Source organism: Ictidomys tridecemlineatus, chromosome 10, assembly GCF_052094955.1.
Source record: "Ictidomys tridecemlineatus isolate mIctTri1 chromosome 10, mIctTri1.hap1, whole genome shotgun sequence".
Lineage (NCBI taxonomy): Eukaryota > Metazoa > Chordata > Mammalia > Rodentia > Sciuridae > Ictidomys > Ictidomys tridecemlineatus.
The window spans coordinates 5532166-5548939 of record NC_135486.1 but is presented as its reverse complement, the minus strand read 5'-3'; the positions used below and the strand labels follow the sequence as shown (position 1 = coordinate 5548939).

At 40.7% G+C, this 16774-nt stretch overlaps 1 long non-coding RNA gene across 1 annotated transcript in view; it reads left to right on the top strand.

Annotated features, from left to right (window-relative positions):
• Window positions 1–13757, top strand: part of LOC144367106 (uncharacterized) — a 33530-nt gene extending 19773 nt beyond the window's left edge. The window contains exon 3 of the long non-coding RNA XR_013426347.1: window positions 10499–13757. This is a non-coding gene — a long non-coding RNA (uncharacterized LOC144367106). The remainder of the gene's footprint in view (window positions 1–10498) is intronic.
• Window positions 13758–16774: the final 3017 nt, after the last annotated feature.

Sequence of the window (16774 nt, the reverse complement as noted above, 5' to 3'; positions counted from 1 at the left end):
GCTAGCTGAGTTCCCAGGAAACCCAAGGGCCAGACATCTCCAAAACTAACTCAAAACTAAGTTTTTTGTATTTGATGAGATTTATGGCCCCCTGAGTCCCTGTTCAGTCACTATGTGGAGTGGGGACTTTGAAAAAGACTACTGGGGACTTATTTCTCAGAATTTGCTGTCTCTCTCTCTCTCTCTCTCTCTCTCTCTCTCTCTCTCTCTCTCTCTCTCTCTCTTGCATACACACACACACACACACACACACACACACACACACACACACACACCATGGGCTCAACAGTTTGAGACCACAGAGCTTCTTTGGGGAAGCACACCACCTTTGGTCAGAATTGTTGGGAACTTGGATTTTTGGTATTTAACGATGAAACTTTTTATTCTGTGCAGACAAAACGAGAGGCTCAAAACCTCATGTTTTGTGGGTGTGGGTGAGTGCTTGAGAATAACAGGACTGCTGATCTTCCAGGAAATAGCACCAGGCGACTGGCTTCCTAGAACTGAATATCCTGGAGCCTAGGAGTCAACCCGGGCCAGAGGCAATGCCGTTTTAGAGCTGATTACTCAGGACTGACGCAGACCGGAGGGCGCAGTCAACCACAAGTGACCTCCCTCCAGATGGCAGCCGCCAGCCTGTGATTCACAGGACACTGGCACTTGTGGCCAACTGGCTGTAAATCTGAGGTTTCCTACGACACCTTCAAGTTCTGGAATTCATGGGAACGGCACGCAGAACTAAGGAAGCGAAGAGACTGTGCTGGTGGACACAGTCTTGTTTTAAAGGACAAATCAGGAAGGACCCGCTGGAAGCCGAAAGCCATGGGGAGAAGACTAGGAGGGTCCCAGCGTGACGTTTCTTTGTCCTCTGGATGCACCGCTCTCTGGGCACGTCCAGGAAGCCCACCTGAGCACAACTGTCTGGGGCTTCTATTGGGGTTTCCTTACTTGGGCACGATTTATTGAGTCACTGACCACGTGGTGACACTCGGTCTCCAGTGCTCTTCCCTTCTCCGAGTCTGGCTGATACATGTGACTCAGAGTCTCAGCCCTCTCATCACGAGGGCGGTCTTCATGGTAGGCCAGCCCCCTCTCTGAAAGGACCTAGCCAGCCCCATTCACGTCAGGTCTACCCCCAGATGCCACATTAGCGTAAACTCAGTGTGGCCTCCGCCACCCACTGTGAGAAGTGAAGACATATTTATCATCTGGGAAATTCTAAAAGTTTTAGAAGCTCCTTTCCAGGAACTGAGATTCTAGACTCGCCAAATGGCTCTTTATTATCCAACTCCCAACGGGAACCATGGCCGCCCAAGTGCAGCTTTGTAGGGAAGGGGTGAGTCACGCAGGGAACACCTGGGTCTCATTACACCTTGAGTGTGTCTCCAAACAAGTCTGAAGGATGAGAGTCAGGTTTATACAACAAAGTGAGCTCAAATGACTCTAGGACAGACGGCATACTACGCAGGTATTAAAAATTATGCTCAAACATGTTTGAAGACACGAGAAAAGGGCTTCATAACGTTAAGTTCTATTGAAAGAGCAAAAGAGAATGGCAAAGACAGAATGACAGAATCAGCCTCTCTGCAGTGGGAGGGGTAGGAGCCAGCCCAGGAAGAAGCTGGAGAAAATGACCGTCCAGGAGACGCTAGGTCCAGGGATCATCTCCGTGGCCCTGGAGGGCAGGAGCCTTCAAAGTCGGCATTGACTGTGAGATTAAATGGGTGAGATTAAACCTTCTCCCACACACCAGTATCAGATGGAAAAATAAAGCTAGCTAAAGGCAATAAGGAAAAAAAATGACCATTTCATGCTTTTATTTCCATTGAATTCATTTGTCTAATGACAGAGAAAGAGAATTTTAACAGTGATTACCATTTTTATGTGATTTCTATCTTCTTATATTAGATTTTATTTAAATATTGCTCAAATTTTCTACAGTGAATGTGCATTTTTCTCTAAAAAATAACGTGGTAAATTGGCATTAAGAATATTTTTATTGTCTTATTCCTTCCTTTTTTTTCTAGAAAAGATGTAAAATTCTTTCAAGATTTTCTATAAGGAAAATCTTTACTAGGTTTATAAAAACAAACAGTGATAGGTCATTCAGAAGGGATTGTTTGCATGACAAACATTCAAGTTAAAATTCCTTTCAAAATCGAGCATTGCAGATGAATATTTAATGTGTCAGTGCAAAAATGCACTCTTTTTGATCCACATACTGCTGTGAAAAACAAAATACCTTCACACTTAAACTTTCCTTATCTGCTACTTTGCCCTGGGGTACATTTCCCCCACTGTCCTGAGACTGTTAGTGCAGTTGCTGCACAATGCCAATTTTTTATTTCTTTGAAACATTATGGTGTGATTCTATCATAAGAAAGCCATTCTCCTATTATACAAGAACTTGGGGTTCTTTCCTAAGTATGTCTGTGAGATCAGGGTTATCCCCATGGTAGACAGGAAATACTAATAGAATCTACATTTCTGATGCAAAATCCTTCTATAACTTTTAATTTAATCTTTTGTTCTGTATTAGATTTTCATTCATTTCATTCTTTAATTTTACCATGGAACCGCAATTACATTTGTAGCAGACCTTTGAAATAAATTCCTGGGAATGTCTTCCATTAAAAGTTACTTTTGACACAACTCAGGTAGAAATTAAAAATCTCCTGTTTAGAACCTGAGCTAAGAATGTTCTCTGTGGCTCTCTCCTGTACTCTTTTTCAAAGTTTATTTATTTATTTGTTTTAATTAGGTATATATGACAGTAGAATGCATTTTGATTCATTGTACACAATTGCAGCACAACTTTTCATTTCTCTGGTTGTACACAATGTAGCATCGCACCATAGTGCAGTCATACATGTACCTAGGGTGATGAGGTTCATTCATTTCACCATATTTCCTGTCCCCATTCCCCCTCCACACCCTTCCCTTCCCTTTGCCCAATCCAAAGTTCCTCCATTTTTCCCATGCTCCCCACCACTATTATTGATCAGCATCTACTTATAAAAACATTCAGCCTTTGGTTTTTTGGGATTGGCTTACTTTGCTTAGCATGATATTCTCCAACTCCATCCATTTACCTGCAAATGCCATAATTTTATTCTCTTTTAATGCTTTGTAATATTCCATTGTGATTATATATACCACAGTTTCTTTAACCATTCATCTGTTGAAGTGCATCTAGGTTGGTTCCAAAATTTAGCTATTGTGAATTGAGCTTTTATAAACATTGACATGGCTGCATTAAGTCCTTTGGGTATAGACTGAGGAGTGGGATAGCTGGGTCAGATGGTGGTTCCATCCCAAGTTTTCTAAGGAATCTATATACTGCTTTCTGTATTGGTTGCACTAATTTGTAGTCCCACCAATAATGTATGAGTGTGCCTTTCCCCCACAACTTTACTAACACTTATTGTTGTTTGTATTCTTGATAACTGCCATTCTGACTGGCATGAGATGAAATCTTACAATAGTTTTGATTTGCATTTCTCTAATTACTGGAGATATTGAACATTTTTTCATATATTTGTTGATTGAATGTATAGCATCCTCTGAGAAGCTCCTTAGCCTAGTTATTGATTGGGTTGTTTTTTTGTTGTTGTTGTTTGTTTGTGTGTGTGTGTGTGTGTGTGTATGAGTGTTAAGATTTTTGAGTTCTTTATATATCCTGGAGATTACTGCTCTATCTGATGTGCACGTGGCAAAATTTGATCCCAAAATGTAGGCTTTCTGTTCTTCTTATTGTTTCTTTTGCTGAGAAGAAGATTTTTAGTTTGAGGCCATCCCATTTATTAATTCTTGATTTTATTTCTTGCACTTTAGCAGTCTTGTTTAGGAAGTCGGGGCCTCTTCTGACATGATGAAGATTTGGGGTGTACTCTGTTCTATCTTTATTCCAGATTCTTTAGAAGGACTCTACATGGACTATTGGACTAGGGCAGAGTTTTCTAAGTGTCACCAGCTGACCCCTGGAGGCCCCCAGATCCTACCATGAAGTCCACGAGGACGACACTGTTGTCATAATAAGGTCGTGATGGTACCCAAGCAGTGCTACGTACTACTGCTAGTCCTCTAGCATGGAGCAACACAGCAGCACCCAGCTGTCCCTGCATTCCCCGCCCTCTTCACTGCCACACACGGTAAAAACAACAAATGAACAAACAGACCAAGCAACCAACCAGGCAGAGCCAGGCGTATCTTTTAAACATTCTGCATGACGAAATGGAAAGGATGCACACAGCGGCCCTGCGAGCCGAGGCAATAGGACAGTCCCATTTGTAAGGAACAATGCTTTTGCCTCTGCGAGTTGTGACTGAGCTCACCGCTTCATTCATGAAACGTCTTTTCCTAGTTGAGAGGAGGGATGGGCTGTGGTTATCCAGCCTTGGACACTTGGCAAAGGTCTTCTAAAAAAAAATGAATGAAGTGAGTCCATCACTTCGGGGAAAATAAGTATCTGTTGCCAACGACGCAATTAAAGTTTTCAAAAGAAAATTAGAGTGTTGGAAAATTTTATCCACCACCATGAGTTTGAAAGCTTTCCAACATTTAAAGACTTTTCCAATGACATTGGGGTTGATATTAATAAGTGTGATTTTGTGTCAGCATTTGGAGGATCTGCAAACTTGGTGAGCCAGTATGTTCCAAATTACCGATGAATAATGTTCCAGACTCAGGCATGGATGAAAAGATCTCCTCAAAGTGCAAGGCAGACGAATTGACTCTGATGGAAAGTTTATTGGTTCAGTGTCAGGTTGCACATTTCAATGAGCCTTTAATAAATGGCTGCTTATTACATTTTAGTGTGGAAGCAAAGAGGAACCATGAACATCTAAGACACAGGGCAAGAGGGTGGTCAACAGGGACCTTATAAGAATGGTCCAGTAATTACTGGAATGGTGATTCTCTCGTAAATATATTTGCTATCTAAAAATGTTGTCAAGACACTAAAAGATTTTGTTGAAATTCCTGCTAGTTTAGAAGGTGCTTCCCTGTGTGGAAGTTGGTCTCTAAGAGCAGGAACTGCTTCCTAGTTTTCTTTCCCATCCACCATTTACTGGGTATGGAACCTTGAAAAGGGGCCCGTAGACCTTTGTAAAGGCCCATTTTTCTCAATAGAACCTTTTAAAAACCATGTTTTGAATCATGGATCAGTTTCAAACTTTCCCATAAACATTTCTACAATTCAGCCTCTGAAATCTCCCAAGAAAAGCTGGCCTATTAAAAGATAAGTGTGAATATGACTTTGAAACACACTTTACCTCCCAAGTGCCTTGCAGATGAGAGTTTTGTTCTTGGCACTGCAGAAAATTTGCAGTTGCTCTCGAAAACTGCTGCCAGGAAAGAATATGCTTACTTTGGATGTTCCTATGAACAGTGAGGACACTCTCCTACAAAACAAACATCGCCTTAGTTTCAAGGCCTATTAATGGTATTTTCAGATGCCTCCAAACAGACCTCAAAAATGATCCATGCTACTGTCATTATTGAGTTCCTGGAGCGACCGGCCATTCACGGGGTCTCATTTTCTGTGAGTGTTCAAATAAGAGAGGACACCAGGCCCGGAAGGCAGAAGGCATTATTGGCTAAGGTCAACCTGCAAAGGCCTTTGGAAGCTCAACTCTGCTCTAGGAACGATGCGTGATGGAGACTGCGCTTCCCCTTAGTCAGAGCAACATCCAGTCGTCTGCTCTGCTCCTCCTCAGTCTCCCTGCACAGATTTCTGTCTCTGTTTCCCAGTTTCTAGGACCACTTGCCAAATCTGGAAACAAGACACTTGTAGTCCTGTTTATAATTGCTTTCATGGATGAGTGGATTTTCCCCACAGATGTAACGCTGGGATATATGACACATATAACTTAACCTACTGGAATCTTGGGGTCTGAATTCTGGGGACTGTTTAATTGCCAGATGTGTGATTTATTTAATTTATTATAATTACTTTATTATTATTAATTTTTTTTGGCAAATTACTTGTTTTCTCTGGGCCCTGGTTTTCTCCTTAGTAAAAGAAGGGGGTCAAGTAGATGACTGTTGTCACAAAGCTCCAGTTTTACGAACACTGTCCCATATTGGTTCTTGGGCTTTATACAAAGCAATTGGTATTTCCACACAAGCTCACTCTCCTCACAGACCCACATACGAGTTAGATTTTGCCCTACTTAAGTCTGATTTGGGGCAAGAGTACTTCAGAGGTGGTGCCATGAATATCCCAGTCCACCCCAGTGGGAGCCACTGTCAGTGAGCCACCCTCTACTAGGACCCCTCGGCTTTTCACCTAGTGACATTGGTGCCTGTTGGCGCTCCTTGATTACCTCCATTATCTCATTAGCATTCACAATGGTGATTTCTAATTATACCATTCCTTCTCCCTGGATTCTGATTCAAGAATCTCTCTTTATCCGTTCGGTTCGTGTTAGAGTTAATCATCTTTTGGTCCACCCTACATGCCTTGCTTTGGTACAGTGTCAGCTGCAAGAGAGGAATCTGTTTAAATCTGGAAAAGGCATTTGGTAAGATGGAGAGAATGTTGAAATACTTTAATTTACATGCCTGTCTTTCAACAACTCATTAGCTATTCTAATATATGAAAGATGGTTAGCCTAGTTTTCACATTAATTTATCTTGCGTTTTCACTATGTTTCGGAGTCATTTACTAATTTGCTCACCTTTGTAAGCTGTTCTGCTAATCCCTGACTACACAAAAGCCAAATAGGATGGATTGCCTGTCTGGGCCCACAGTGTAGTAGGAAAGAAAAAGTTAAACAATGGCATAAATACTCCACGATCTGTTACTTATTATCATCTATGTCCTGCATTTGTTACATTCACACATCATTCATGTATCACGATGCTGTGAAGCAGCAACATACATTTCAGAGATTGTTGCTGATGGAGTAGTCTTAGACCTTGGCATCTTTAGAATCTCTATTTCTAAATTAGCCTTTTAGGCAGCCAGTATTAAAACTTAGTTGTTTATGAAATAATTACCCATTAGGTACAATTTGTTAGAGAATGCTATCTCTCCTTAGGTTGGTGATTATTATATTTCCACAGAGTAGTTACAAATTAACAAAATATCACTGGATCCCGACTGAAATATTGACAGAAGCAGTGAAAGGAACACAGATCATGAATCGCAGTAATGGAGATGTCTTCTCAGCATTCTGTGGAGGGAACTGAGAACAATTGCACATTGCTACTCTCACACACTGCGGTTCACTGGCTGTCCACGTCACGGCTGACAATGTGGGGTTTTGAAATGAGCCAAACATCCACTTGACCAATTAGATAATTGCTAGCGACTTGCTCGGTGGATATGCTTCAGCAACATATTTAGCCTTTGTACAGTCAGACCTGTTAGGTTGGAGCTAGTGCTCAGTGTTCATCATTGAGGATGTTAGGATTTGTAAATGAGTTCTTGATTCTTCCCTTACATTTGAGGATTTCCTTCTCTTACAGGAACGTGTTGTTAGGGACTGACGAAAGCAAAGCAACAGCAGGAGCAAGAGAGAACTAAGCCATTTTTAAAAAAAAACAGTTGTGTTAGGAAATTGTTTGCCTCCCTCTCTGAAGCTGAGCTATTTCTTCTTCCACACGCCCCGTGAGAAAAGCAAATCCCAACAATTGCCACAGCATTATGTTCTTTGGGAGAGTCTTCTCAGTGCTCCTGGGTTGGGGTTGGATGTGGGTATTTGAAATTATCTAACCGAGTCAGCAGAGGCTTTTATTTCCAATAAACTGTGACTGTGAGCTGAGTGTTTGGTGATGTAGGGGACAAAAGCAGGAGGAAATGAAGCCTCACATGTGGCTCCGCAGGGGACAGCACAGCTCTGTTGAACAAGGCTGCCCTCAGAAATGACAACCTGTGTTGACAGACAGCACGCCCTCCACCCCCATCACGGCACCAGCACCAGGGCCTGATGCTCTACCCACGGGGCCAGGTAAAGCTGCGGCTCTGGGACTCCTTCCTCTCCACCCGTCAGATAAAATCTAGAGCAGCAGCTCTTGTGTTTTTTCCTGATCATTCCTAGATGTGATTTTTTACTCATTAAACTTATTTTAGTAACTATTTGTCTAATTTCATCTGATAAACAAATCTTTATCAATCTTTACTACCGTGAGTTCTTAATGTGCCCACTCTTTCCTCTGGTTGGCCATATATATCTATCTTCCCTCTGCCTCTAGCCTTTGGCCCTTGTCAGATTCCCCTCTTTTCAGATGATTCTAGGCTGATCCTTAGGGGAAAACTCATTATTGTGTTTTCAGAGCATGTAACAATGACTGGCACTGATGCCTAATATATAATTGTCATTCATTGAAGATGAACACAATTTTGTAAGTCCATGAAGTTTAATTTTGCACTTGATTACTTGTCATCCATTCATGTAGCCCATTTTCTTTACAAGATAAAGAACAATTTAATCAACTCAGAGATATCTCTCCTTCTCCTTTATAGTTAATACCTGGGGATCATCCACTGCCTAACCCCAGAGACCATTGTTCTGATGACTTTCAGCATAGAGTGGTTTTAACTAATACCAAACAGATGAATGAAAACTGAAAATATGCAAAGGAATCAAACACCATGGTCTCTTGTGTGTCTGTCCTCTTTACCGTCAGAATGTTTTGGGGGTCAGCCATATTGCTGCACAGACATTGCACAGACAGCCCACAGCTGGCTCACTCATCTGTTGATGGACATTTGGGTCAGTTTGGATTTTGTAACTATTATAAGTAAAGGTGCTCTGAGCATTTGCTTTTTTGGATAAATATTTTTTTCTCTTGCTTAAACACCTAAAAGAGGAATTGCTGGATTATAGGTGGGTATATGTCTAACTTCATGAAAGACTAGAAGAATATTTCCAAAGTATTGACTATACACATTCTGCCAGAAATTTATGCAAAGTTAGATTTGCCCACATTCTCAATTGGTGTTTTCAGTCTCTAAATTATAATTATTTGAGTGCATATTGATCTTGTGTCCTGTGACCTTGCTAAATTCACATCTTCTTAGTTGTAATAGTAGATTGTTTGCATAATCCTTATGATTTTCTTTGAATGGAGTCATATTACCTATGAATAAAGATTGTTTTAGTGCTTCGTTTTCCTTACATATGTATTTTATTTATTTTTCTTGCCTTATTCCATCTGCTACATTGCCAGCACAATGTTGAATAGAAGTGGTGAAGCAGGCATCTTTCATGGTATGTTCCAGAAAGCTGTATGGAAATTTGGTCTAAATCATGAGCCATAAATGCCCAGAACAAGACTTTACATGTCCTGAAATATACAACCACTAGGTAAAAACAGCTACTGAGAAGCCATGAGCTGAACTACTCCAGAGGTCACACAGAGGAGGACAAGAAAGTTTGACAGAAGAAGTGGAAACACCTCATAGGAAACCCTTGGATTTCAATAAAGATCCTGTAAATGTTAATCCTAACAGTCATGGACCTGCTGTCCTCTCTGGGATGAAGAGTTGGAATTGACCTGATGAACTCTGCAGTCAGCCGTCTTCTGATGGCTTGCTTACCTTTCAAGGTATTAATGACTTTAAAAAGATGTTGTGTCTTGGGGTTGGGAAGTGCTCAATTTTATAACAACCTATCTATAAACCAGCCCTAAATACATATACGTGTCCACTCTTGGTACAGTAGCTGAAGGAAATGCTCAAATGTCTTTACTAATATTAAGTGAATAAGTGTAAATGAAGATTGTAGCATAATATGTTCAGACTTGGCTCAGGAGTTTGAATAGAAATTTTGGAAATTAAGAAAGAATACATGCTGCAGTCTGGCTGGGCACAAATCACGAGCCACTCAAGCAGGAACAAACTTTATTTCCGAACTCACGTGAACGCCACCCACGCGCCCTTCCAGGCACACCACACAACAACCGGAACTCCCCCCACCGGAACTTCACCAACCAACTCAGACTCTTCAGGAATCCCCGCGAGAGCTCAACGGGAACTCAATGGGAACTCCGCAAGAACTCAAAAGTCATCATCTTTTTTTTTAAATATATATATCTTTTTTTTTTAAGAGAGAGAGAGAGAGAGAGAAATTTTTTTAATGTTTATTTTTTAGTTTTCAGCGGACACAACATCTTTGTTGGTATGTGGTGCTGAGGATCGAACCCGGGCGGCATGCATGCCAGGCGAGCGCACTACCGCTCGAGCCACATCCCCAGCCCAAAAGTCATCATCTTGATGGCTGGTGGCATCACCTCTCAACCACTACTTCTGGCAAAAATGCCATGTGTCATCCCGACTCAGCTGTGGCCCTCAACAGATACACAGAATCATAAAGAAATACTAAGAATCACTAGATTTGAGAGTCACGTCCCAAGAGAGCAGTAAGAGTACCAACGTAATTCAAGGTTCACTTATTTATGAAAGTCCTACAGTACACATCATGAGGCATAATGCTTTGACCAGGGTAACAGAGAAGATGACTAAAGTTTTTTGTTTTGTTTTTTTTTTCAGATTTGGAAAGCACTGCATTACTACAGTTGAAAAATTAATAATAAAATATAAGAAAAAGCCCAAAGGCAAAATTTGAGTTGCCAAGAACAACTGGAAGACACTTGTACTGTCAATCAAAGCATAAAAATACAGCAAACTGGGTTCAAATTAATCATCTGCCTTTGATGCCAACTTTTCACCAGCCATATAGTCTCTCTTTAGACTCCTTGTAATTTATTTTGAGACACGTTGGACTGATGCTTGTCCTCAGTTATGTGGCTGCCGCACCCAATATGTTCTTTGGGAACTGAGTCAACACACATAAAAAGAGGTCTATTGGGCCAGCTTTTTTGGCTCTGATTGGTGGAAGCTATGGGTATAAATAATCAAAGACAATGCATCAAGGCCAAGCATGCACTGTAGGGAGCAGGTTGCAACACTGGTCCTCATTGTGTAAAACACGTGTGGTTTTCCTCTGCCACTTTATATCTTGCCCTGACACACTGCATGGCACAGCTGTGTGGAGGCCACACTGTGGCCTGGCAGACTGGTGAAATCTTTCAAACTAGACTTGAGCTGAAGTGTCTTTTACCTTGGGTTCGCTGAGTCATCAGAATTGAACAGATCTAAGCAGTTAGGAGATGAGGGAAACTGTAGGACACAGAAACCAGTCCAGGAAAGTGAACCAAGAGGAGAGTAAGCAATTGCAACAATTAAATTGAGCCCAGCTCACTCCACCCTCAACTGGATGGAGATGAACCAGCTGAGCTAGATTAATATAAATTTTATTGGGTTGCACAATTTCCATTTAGAAATGGATAATTTTATATGTAGACACATACGTAACTATAAAATTTAGGTAACAATACTTTCACTAAATTATTTTTAATTAGGTTTGGAACAGAAATCAAAACATTTAAAAATCTATTTTCTTGACCTCCAGAATCACATCAGTCATCTCAGTGATATAAACACTGATCTTCACTAAACACACACACACACACACACACACACACACACACACACACACACACAGAGTTATGGTCTTTTAAAAATAATCGTTGTAAAGAAAACCTGTGTTCCTGCTTCTCGATTTGGCTTGACCCATAGACTTACAGATAAGTCTTCATGATAGAAAATAATTGTAAAACTCTTAAGTCCAGAGATAGGGTGAGTCAAAGCCATGAGATGAAAAAGGAAGTTGGAGTCATAATGAAACATTGCAGGATAAAGTGACCGCTCTGTAGATTTCATGAATAAATTAGACCCAGGGAAGGACCAGATGTGGGTAAGACGTGGATTGACAGCGTGAGGGGTGCACTGAGGTGATCACACACGAGAGGTTTGAGGGACTGCGGAGGATGAGACAGATGAGAGAACCGTGAAGAAGGCAGTCGGTGTCTCTGAAGTCAAGGGCCATCATAATCTAAAGACGGATCCCAGCAACGATTTTCCCAAAGAATGAGTTAAATCTGCAGACCGAGAAGAAATGCTGTACACTAGAAAATAACGGTACAAAATTACTGTAGAATCACTGTTAACTTGCCAAACTTAAAAAATGAAAAGGATATGCTTCCTTTATTTAGGCATAATATATGAGTGATCAAGGAGGAAAAATGATTCCAGAAGGAAACAAAGCAATGACTACAAAGCTCTCTGGGAACAAAGGACACCCCAGAGCACTTCACCAGCCAAACCGCCACTCATGCTCCCAGAGTTCACGCCGACCTTGGACCTTGACTCACACACATAGAAATCAAAGCTAGTCATTTGAGGTGTTTTAACAAAATTAAGAACCTTGGGTTGGAAAATGATTAAATTAAATGACAAAAAAAAAAAACTGGTGGGTAAGGAATCCTTTAAAAATAAAATGAAAGTTAACAGTAGTAGGAATTTTGTTTGTAAAATGTTATAATCCCCAAACAAGTAAACTAATGTAAGTCACAAAAATAGGAAGGCAGAGGATTAAAGGAAGCTCAGTTGTATCGATCACTTCTTTTCTGGCGGCAGAGAAGCCGTTCATACTAAAGTTGGAAAGGAAGTTTTAAAAACAGGTGACCAATTTAATTACCTTCATATATTTATTTTAAAGTCAGAGGGATTTTTTTTAAAAAAATGAATAGCTCTAGGACATGAGAAATTTTATCTTAAGATTAGTGATTCATTTCTGTTTCTATTTTTTAAAGTAAAATTAAGTGTCAAGTATTTTATTTAAGTATGATCCATCTTGTAAAATTAATTCATTTATTTATCTTCCTTTCTGAAACTCTCTATAGCTTCATTGTATTCAAGTATTATTAATTTCTGTTCTTGTTCCAGGGATTAAGTTTTCTTTTACTTGCTTCCAAGTAAGTAATCAATTAGTTGTGTCTAACAGTTTATAAAATTTAGTATTTTCTGGGTCAAATGGTGGTTCCATTCCAATTTTCCAAGAAATCTCCATACTGCTTTCAATATTGGCTGCACCAATTTGCAGTCCCACCAGCAATGTATGAGTGTGCCTTTTTCCCCCCGCATCCTCTCTGACACTTATTGTTGTTTGTCTTCTTAATAGCTGCCATTCTGACTGGAGTGAGATGAGATCTTAGAGTGGTTTCGATTTGCATTTCTCTAATTGCTAGTGATGATGAGCATTTTTTCATGTATTTGTTGATTGATTGTATATCTTCTGAGAAGTGTCTGCTCAGGTCCTTGGCCCATTTATTGATTGGGTTATTTGTTTTTTTGGTGTTTAGCTTTTTGAGTTCTTTATATACCCTAGAGATTAGTACTCTAAATCATGTGTGAGGGGTTAAAATTTGCTCCCAGGATGTAGGCTCTCTATTCACCTCACAGATTGTTTCTTTTGCTGAGAAGAAACTTTTTGGTTTGATTCCATCCCATTTATTGATTCTTGATTTTAATTCTTGGGCCACAAAAGTCTTATTAAGGAAGTTAGAAGATAATGCTAAGTGAAGTTAGCCAATACCGAAAAACCAAATGCCAAATGTTTTCTTTGATATAAGGAGGCTGATTCATAGTGGGGTAGGGAGAGGGAGCATGGGAGGAACAGACGAACTCTAGATGGGGCAGAGGGTGGGAGGGGAAGGGGGGGGGCATGGGGTTATTAATGATGGTGGAATGTGATGATCATTATTATTCAAAGTACAGGTATGAAGACACAAATTGATGTGAACATACTATGTATATAACCAGAGATATGAAAAATTGTGCTCTGTATGTGTAATGAGAATTGTAATGCACTCTGCTATCATATATAAATAAAAAATTAGTATTTTCATCATTGTTATAACTGTAGTTCTATTTTCTTTATGATTTCTCCTTTAAGTCATGAGTTATTTAAAAGAACTTTTAAAAAGTTTTGTATATGTGAGATGCTTTACTTATCCTTTCATTATGGATTATTTATTTAATTTTATGCTGTGTGAATAAATTTTTTATACATTTTATATTCTTGAAAGAGATATGTATTTTCTAACCTGTGGGCGAGGGTCATCTCTGTAAAGGCAGATATAAGAATAGTAGATGAAGCCTGCAACGTGTGGTCCAAATGTTCTGTATCTGCTTATTCCTGGTGCCTTTGATGGGAGTCATGCCTGGATTAGATTATCCTTTCTGTACTGAACTATTGACTTACGATTACTATTTCTTCTTAGCTGTTTTTTCCTGTTATATTGTATCACACTTTATCCATGCTAACCAAATGCTCTAAATTTTATGTTAGCTGATATTAGCATTAAAAGTTAATCTTTATTTTCTTTTTAAAAAATATTTTTAAAAGAGCAAGATAAAGGTATTGTATCTATCTACAACTAAAAATATTTTTTTAAACTAAATATTTTATTTTTTAGTTATAGTTGGACACAACACCTTTATTTTATTTATTTATTTTTATGTGGTGCTGAGGATGGAACCCAGCCAGGCAAGTGCTCTACTGCTGAGCCACAACCCCAGCCTCAAGCTTTATTTTCATTTGCGTTTACTAGCTGTATTTCTTTTGTAGTTTTATTTTCTGCTTGCAACATTTTATTTCAGTTATAAGCAGCATGTGTCTGGATTTTTGTTCTTTATTCAAACTCATCTCTTTTTTAACAGGTGATTTAATTACATTTCCATTTATTCTAATTATTAAAGTGTGGACTTCTTCCCTTTATCTTAGTTGTGCTTCTTACGTGCCACTGTTCCTTTCTTGTTTTTTCCCCTTTTCCTGTTTTCTTGAATTAATAGTTCAATACATTCACCTTTCCCTTTCTTCTATTAGTTCAGAAACTGAGTATTTCTATTTATTTGGTGCTCATCCTCAGCTTCTTATTGCTTAATTGTGCATAACCAGCTCCAACTGTTTAATGGTAAAGAATTTACATCTTTTTCTCCTGAATAATAGGGTACAGTGCTCTGACTCTCCACTGAAAACCCTGCTGACTTTGTGTTAGCTTTACATTTTTTTTTACTTTTTGTACCAAGGATTGAACATAGGACCACCTGACCCTTGATCCACACCTACTTTGTGTTCTTATTTAGAGACAGGGTCTCCCGGAGTGCTTAGTGCCTCCATTTCGCTGAAGCTGGCTTTGAACTTGCGATCCTCCTGTCTCAGCCTCTGGAGCTGCTGAGATTATAGGCGTAATCCCATGAGCCACCGTGCCCCACTAGTTTTACCATTTTTAACCCACAGTAACTAGTCCTTAGGCGTTTTACTGTCTCCTTGGCTAATTTACTGGCATGGTGGATTCGCTTCTGTACCCACTGATACTTTTTGGACTCCCTACTTTTCCTCAGATCCCCTTTTCCCCCGGGCCTAGAATTGCTAATTCACACCCGGCACCTGTGCCTGAATACTTAACGTCATACACACAGCCAACAATTTGTTAAACAAAGGATATTCTATCCTCCTTTTTCACAATTATGCCTTCCTAACAACCTGGAATGCCAGGTTCAAGTGAGGATTCCTGGGCTTCTTGGACTTCCAATTCAGCAAGTCCTTGCCGGGCAGCATGGACCCCTGGCCTTGTTCTGCAGGCTGCACCCATGTGGCTCTCCCTCTGGCTCCGTCCCACATGGTGAAGGGTGTAGTTCTGCCCACCACACACCCAAGCTCCTTCTACAACACCTGCAAACAACTACCTCTTGCAACCACTGGTGGTACCTCCCATGCTTAGGAAAACAGCCCCAGGACCTGAAAGTAGCCCCCGGGATGTTATGGCTGGAAGTTCCAGGGTTCTCGGCATCTGGAGGAGGGTCTAGGAGAGGCAGATTCCAAGTGAGCACAAGAATTCTACCTTGAGGCTCGGCTCAGCAAAACCAGGGTGGAGAGCGACCTCGCATGGGGTCAGGAGGGCTGCCTGACCCTAAGAATGTTTAACATCACGAAGCACATCCTTCCCTGGGAGGAGAGGTGCTTGCCAAAGGGTTTCTCGCCCTCTTAAATAAGAGTCTAACTGAATAAGAAATCCTGAGTGCACAATCATTTGTCTTTCTTTTTACTCATTGTCTTCCCTGGTATCTGTCCTTCCTAGCTAACAACCACTTCTCATCCCATCGTCACGTCTGAGAGGTGACTAGCATGTCACTGCACGTTTCAGTTTGAGTGATTTTCATTAAGTGTTAGCCCTGGTTGTTGATGGGCAGCAGCTTCATAGATCCAAGGAAACATCCTAGAAGTCGTTCGTAGAGGACAGAGTGTTACTTCTCTCTCTTGCCTCTCCCCATCTCCTGCTTTTGCCTTGGTCCATTCAGGAGAACAGCTTGGCCCACTCTTTTGATGATGTCCTTTCGCAGGTTGACTGCTCTGATCCATGCAGCTGGTCATTTAACTGTCGGGAACTTTGTTTGGACTGTGTTTTGCAGCTCGGCATGCCGGGGGGAGGAGAGAAGGGAGGCCCAGCACGGCTTGGCTTCAAAGCCCAGGACACTCGACCACCAGGAGCCATGAGCCCTGCAACTGAAACGCTGGCAGACGGGTTCAGCTGTGGCTACTTAGCCTGGCTCAAAGGCCTCCTTCCCCAGAAGCCTGAGGCAGGGGCAGGGTGGGGATTGAGAAACCCAAACCTCCCACTGGAGTCTCATCAGCATGAAGTCCATCTCCTTACGCTGAGGGCATAGACATGACAACTAAAGCCCAGAGAGGTGTGTGACTTCCCAGGTTAGAAAGCTCTTTAGTGAAGAAGCAGGAAATGGAACTTAGGCAAAATTCCTAGCTCTAGAATATTTCTGGATCCTGTATTAAGTTTTCAGCTTCATGTATTTTTCCTCAATCTGTTTCCTTCACAGAACATAATTTTCCTCACCACATTCTTT